Source organism: Vulpes vulpes, chromosome 13 (genome assembly GCF_048418805.1).
Source record: "Vulpes vulpes isolate BD-2025 chromosome 13, VulVul3, whole genome shotgun sequence".
NCBI lineage: Eukaryota > Metazoa > Chordata > Mammalia > Carnivora > Canidae > Vulpes > Vulpes vulpes.
Window position 1 is genome coordinate 78,695,904 of NC_132792.1, and position 6,899 is coordinate 78,702,802.

The window sequence follows — 6,899 nt, forward strand, 5'->3', positions numbered from 1 at the left end:
GCATGTTCTTGTGCCAATCACCTAACTTATTTGGGCTTTGGTGCATTTATCTTTCAAATAAAAGGACTGTGTTAGCAGGTGATAATAATGCATGCACTCATTATAGCCACCTGCTACATTTTAGGCTTTATTCAACATATGATCTCATCCCCCCCAATAACACCATTTTCCAAACAACTAAAGTGAGACTCAGAGACTAAATATTTGTACCATCTGGTGCTGGTAAAGCAGTGCCTAGGAGAGTGGAGCAGGATGTTGTGCCTCACTCCTCTGTACATCACTAAAATCCCACTTCAAAAAATTGCTGCTTTACCAATCCCCTCAAGGCTATGACACCTGCACTGTCAGCCCTCGCAGGTCAAACTGTGCCAGACCCCCCATGTCAGTCTGATTCACTTAATTCTGCTCTTTCCTCTCTGCAACTCTGTCTAAAAGGGACTTGCAGCTCTGAAATTCTGTGGTTCTTATATAACCCCTGAATAATTCTTATTCAGCCCTTTACCCCACCTCTTCCCCTTCTATCTCAAACTCCCAGATGGAGAGATGGAATGGTATGGGATGGCAATCTCCAATTTCCTGGAAACTGCACACCTCAAAAATAGCCTGAGCCAAGTGTGCATCCCAGTTTTCCCAGGGGCAAGCCAGCCAGGAGGAATGGCTCAGCCTGAAAAGAGCAAGAGGAAGCAAGAATCCAACCTCCAAAGCAAACTCTAAACTCTGGGATTAAAGCAATGGTGCTGTTTGAGGCAGGAGGCTTTTAGGTGGGCAAGGACAAGTATTTGAACAAGCCTCTCCAACCCTCGAAGACCGTGGTTTTGTTCTCACACTGACCTCGATGTAAGGAAACAGAAGCCACAGCCAGGGAAATGGAGCATCTTGGCAGCCCCCATCATTGGTTTCTCAGAATTGCTGTGTCTTCTTCCAAACGAACCTCAGGAGAACCACAATTTTAAAACTTACTTCATCTGGGAGAGTCAAAATTATTTTGGCAGTTCTCTGGAAGGGGAAAAAAAGACAACTAATCCCTTCCCTACTCCCTCCCCATGACAAAAAGAAAAGTTACAACATAAGGCATATTGGAGCCAGTTACAGAAATACATTTGAAGATCTGCAGTGTTGCACAATGTGCAAATTTGGAGAAGTTTAATTTTGAGGCTAAGTAAATGTCTGGAGACTTTATTTAAAATGTCCCTTTGTTTTTGCCCAGCCAAACTGGCACCTCAGCATCACAGAAGAGGCCTTTGTTTCCTCCATGACATCAGGACACTCTGGGTACAAAGAACAACCATCAGGGAATCTTAGATGAGCAGAAAGATTATTTCTATTTTAAGGGCCTGTGGCTGTACCTCTGCTTCCTGCAGGGTTAGAAGGGCATTAAGCAGGCTGTACCCTACAGGTTGCCTTAGTTAAATATATACATTCAGCATGATTAATATACAATTTGACAAGCCTCCCCATAATTTATCTGAAGCAAAATCTCAAGCTTGCATAATATTATCATACATTTGCATCTCTAATGCCATATCATTTAATATTACTACACATTAAGAAAGGCATATCAAAACTGGAAATATCCCAAGGAGGTCAATTAAAGTGTTGGGAGAGACTTTCATATGATAATAATTTGAAAAAAATGATGACAGAGCACAAACGATTAAAATATGTAATATCACAAAGGGTAATAGGAGCCATGTGTGAACATGTTCAACAAGTTCCAAAATGCCTGGGCAGAGGGTTGCACTGTAAACCCCAAGGAGGTCATTTAGCATAAGTAAAAGAAGGAATGGATAACAAATAAAGGACACACAAAGTTCAGACCCCTCAAGCTGTGTTCATTCTGCTGGTCCTGCTCATTTACTCATTCATCGATCCATCCTTGTATTGAGTCAGAGACTATGTAGGGAGCGCAGTCCCTTCCCTCAGGGTCTTCAGGACCTCAGGAGAAACAGAGTTCAAGCCAATTATACAAACATTTGAAAGCACCTACTAACTGCCAGGAGTTGTACCAAGGAATGCCCACAGGAGAGATTCTGTGACTGAGGTTAGCACCGGGGTCATGCAAGCACATAGAAATGATCAACAGGGCCAGACAAGGTACACTGAGAGGGTCCAAAAGGGCTCCTAGGGGAGGCCATGGTGAATGGAATTTCAAAGGATGATTAGAAAACAGTACAGTAAGGGGGTAGGGAGGTGGAAGTTTCGATGGATAGAGCACTTCTGCTGACTGCTGCCCTATAACTAAACCCAGAGCCAAAGGCACCCAGACTTTTCAACTGCTTAGCAGCAAACCCTGAGTAGTGGCTTTTCTCCCATCCTCTGAGACCTTTGCTTCCAGCATTTCCCCCAGTTCCACAAGGTATTCCTTACAATTAACCTTTTATTCCACATCATGCATAGTGGGGCTGCTTCTTTGGTTGAACCCTGACTGATAGCAATTGTATATAATCTCTCACCTCCCACTTACTACCCAATGCACCCCATTAAGAATTTTGTTTTCATCTCTCCATGGAAAAGCTTTTGGAGATCCCCTGCAGCCTCAAATTCTCAACCCCTGGCCTAGTATTTGTTTGCATAGAACTTGCTATCTCAGCAGCATTTGAAACCATTGTTGGCTATCCCCTTCATGAGGGTTGATTTTTCTCTCATTTTCTCCTGGCTTTTTCTCTTGTGTATATTTGCTCTCCCCTCTTCTTCTTCCTAACCTCTAATTTTTTGAGTGCCCTAGTGCTTGGATCCTGGTTCTAATCCTTTCCCTGTGGACACTGTCTCCCCACCAGACCTAACCTGGTGTCCAGGCTATAAATGCCATGGCTACTGGGACTATCCAACATCTCCCATCCCTACCTCTTGCCTGAGCTCCAACTCAAATCTGGAGCACTCTTCCTGGTACCTCCAGGGTGATATCTAATAGGCATTGGACCAACCTTCTGCCCCTCAAAATGCACCCCTCTGTGGGTCCCCCACATCTCAGTGAACACTATTACCTAGTTGCTCAGGCCACAATTCTGGAGTTTTCTTGGTTCTTCATTTTCCTCACTAGAGTATTCCTACATTAGCAAGTCCTATATACTACACTCCAAAAATATCCTAAGTAGAACTCTCCACATCTGTTGCCTCCATCCTAACCTGCATCTTCCTTTCTTCTTCAGATGCCTGCATCATCTTCCTAATACCTAACTTAAGGGCTCCTCACAATCTCACCTCTAGCCATCCTTCATCTGTTCAAAACTCCAAATGTTTCCATTGCAATCACCAAAATATTTACACTACCATGCAAGCCACACCTTACCTACCACCCCATTGCCTACCATAAGCATGGGTTGTCAACCGAACACCTAGCCCATATAGGTACTGGTTTGTGCCAATTCCTTTCCTGCTAACTCAGGAAGGAGCGTACAGGAGCATATAGTGCCTTAGTCTACTGAGGCTGCTATAACAAAATGCCACAGACTGGGTGCCTTATAAGCAGCAGAACTTTCTTTTTCACAGTTCTGAAGGCTGGAAGTCCAAGATCTAGATGCCTTCTTCCAGGTCACAGATTGCTTGCTGTATGGTACAAAGGGTGAGGGAGCTTTTTGAGATCTTTTATAAGGACACGAATCTCATTCATGAAGGCTCCACCCTCATGACCTAATCACTTCTCAAATCAAAGATACCACCTCCTAATATCATCACCCTAGGGATCCCTGGGTGGCGCAGCGGTTTGGCGCCTGCCTTTGGCCCAGGGCGCGATCCTGGAGACCCGGGATCGAATCCCACATCAGGCTCCCAGTGCATGGAGCCTGCTTCTCCCTCCGCCTGTGTCTCTGCCTCTCTCTCTCTCTCTCTGTGACTATCATAAATAAATAAAAAATTAAAAAAAAATATCATCACCCTGTATATTCAATTTTAACATATGCATTCAGGAAACACAAACATTTAGACCATGACATATAGCAAGTGAGAGTTGTGAGAAAATCTGCTGAGGCTTTGAGAAGTGTTTTCCTCAGGAGGGGTGTCCCAAGAACAGAAGTCTTCCCTTTTGCTTCTGCATATTGTCATGCTGGATTTGACCCTGGGTTGCTGTAATATTCATCTTGCTTCTTGTCTTAGAATGAAGCAATCACTAAGGACAGCAGCACGTGGCAGAAATATGGAAAGTTTCTGGGTCCTGATGATGTTGTTTGACTCTCAATCCCATGGCTTTAGGGCCCACCTATTTCTAGACTTCCTAAAATAATAAATCATATATTTCCTTATGGCTTAAGTCTATCTGAGTTGGGGTTTCTTTTGATGCACCCAAAGGCATCATGACGTTACCTCTTCCTTCATTGCCCTTGGAACCACTGGCCTTCTTTTCATCTCTAGAACATTACAAACTTGTTCCCATCACAGGACCTTTGTGCTACTTTTTCTTGCTTGGAGTGTTCTGTCCCAGAATACTCACCTACATTGGGCTTAGTTCAAGTATCATTAGTCAATGGTAACTGCTTGACCTCCTCATTGAAGTAGACTCTTACCCAAGACTCCTTCTGTTTTATTTCCCTGTTTTCTTTCTCACAGCCTTTGTCATTACATTATATTATTTGTCCACATGTTTATTTTCTGCTCCTCTGCCAGAATGTAAACTCCATTAGGGTAGGAACATGGTCTTGTTCATTGTGCAGCATGCAGATTAGAGCCTGGTTTAGTGATTGTTCAATAAATGTCTTTGAGAGGGCACCTGGGTAGCTCAGTGTTTGAGCATCTGCCTTTGGCTCAGGTTGTGATTCCAGGGTCCTAGGATTAAGTCCCACATCAGGTTCCCCATAGGGAGCCTGCTTCTCCCTCTACCTATGTCTGTGTGTGTGTGTGTGTGTCTCATGAATAAATAAATAAAATCTTAAAAAATAAAAAAATAAAGCCTAGAATGGCATAGGCCTAGAAAAAGCACAAAAAAATCTTTAAAAAATAATAAATAAATGTCTTTGGAATGAATAAAATGTGACATAAGAACATGGCAGATTAAAGAACTACAAGTATGGGTTGCTGGTTGAGTGTCTGCTTTTGGCTCAGGGTGTGATTCCAGGGTCCTGGGATCAAATCCCATATCGAGCTTCCTGCAGGGAGTCTGCTTCTCCCTCTGCCTGTGTCTCTGTGTCTCTCTGAATAAAAAGATATAATTAAAAAAAAAAAAACAGGTATTTCTGTGTGCTATGCTGAGGGGAGTGACAAGGGTATAATAGAGAACAGGATGGAATTAAAGATAAATGCCAAGTAGTTAAGAGCTTTGTGTTTTATCCTAGAATTAATGAAAAGCTATTGATTTTTAAGAAGAGCATAATAGGTTCCTGGCATGGACATCAGTGTAGGTGATGGTTACAGCTTCTCTCATGTCCACATTAGCTCCCTGGCTGCTCCATCCACACAGAGCTGCCACCTCTGTCATTGCCCCTTTTATCTCTCACTGGTTCAAAATGAAGCTGTTGTCATTTCTGTAGGCTAACTTGGCCAGAAAACCAAGCAGGAAGTGCAGCAGGAGGTGGAAGAATGGGTGGTATTGGGCAACAAACAGGCACACCTGAGCATGGTTCTGGTTGATGAGAATCCTGCCAGCCACTCCTACGTCCTCCACAAAATCAGACCAGCTTCAGAAGTGGGAATCAACAGTGAAATAACTGTGAAACCAGCTTCAGTTTCAGACTAATTATTGAATTTAATCAATAGACTAAATAATGATGATAACTAGATGGCCTCCTTATTCAGCTGCCTCTTCCAGAGCACATTGATGAGAGAAAGATCTGCAATGGTGTTTCTCCAGAAATGTTGATGGCTTTATGTAATCAACGTCAGGTGAATGTGTTAACAGCGGCACCATAGGGTGTCTGGGAAATAATTAACTCACTGGCATTCCAACCCTAAGGAAGAATGTGGTTGTGGCTCAGAGGTCAAGAAATGTTGGAATGCCCATTGCGATGCTACCACACACACGGGGCACACGAACACTCTGGAGGTGATGCCGCTGCTACAATATCTCATCAATACACTCCAAAGAGCAACTGAAGAAATGCACAGTTCTTGCAGAAATTGTGATCTCTGCTGCAGGCATTCTCAATCTGATCACAGCAGATACAATCAAGGAGGGAGCTGCACTCATCAATGTGGGAATAAATAGAGTTCAAGATCCCATCCTGTCTAAAGCCAAGTTGGTTGGAGATGTCGATCTTGAAGGAATCAGAAAGAATGCCAATTACATCACTCCAGTCTGGGGCTTGGTCCCATGACAGTGGCGATGCTAATGAAGAATACCATTATTGCTGCAAAAAAGGTGCTGAGACTTGAAGAGCGGGAAGTATTGAAGCATGGAGTAAAAACCAATTAACTGTTATGTTTTGTCATGAACGACATTCCAAGCCAATTCAAGACACAAAACAGGTCAATTTTTTATTCTATTGAAATGGTTTAAAATTATGCTTTGTATTTGTTGAAAGCTTAAATGGGTCTGTATAGCTCAGTACCTCACCACAAAGCATGCCAGTATCATGCTGGGTCATGTGATCCAGCCAAGACAAGCCATTAACGTAGTGATAACAGGAAGGACATTGTCCCATTGAGTACAGATGCTTAACTTTGTCAAGTCAGTTAAGTTAAAATTTGCCTTTTCTAGGATTGTGTTTCCCAAGTGCTCTTCCAGTAAGAGTTGGTATTCACTTTAGGTTCCAAACCTTTTGAGTTCAACTGGTCAAATCAAAGGAAAGATGTTGCTAGAGAAAATTAGAGAAAAAGGTGAAAAGGAAGAAATGGTAATTGAGTAGGAAAAAGTATTCTAATTTACATACATATTGTATGTAAAAACTACCTGTTAATGGTGTCCTGAGCTGTCATTTCATGGCTTAGTTAGTCATTGGGAAGATATTTAGGGTAGTTCCACATGCTGTTAG

The 6,899-nt window shown here is 42.7% G+C and overlaps 1 pseudogene; it reads left to right on the top strand.

The window, feature by feature from the left end:
* The first annotated feature begins 1,690 nt into the window (after positions 1-1,690).
* On the top strand, positions 1,691-6,340 carry LOC112932154 (bifunctional methylenetetrahydrofolate dehydrogenase/cyclohydrolase, mitochondrial pseudogene; annotated as a pseudogene).
* Positions 6,341-6,899: the final 559 nt, after the last annotated feature.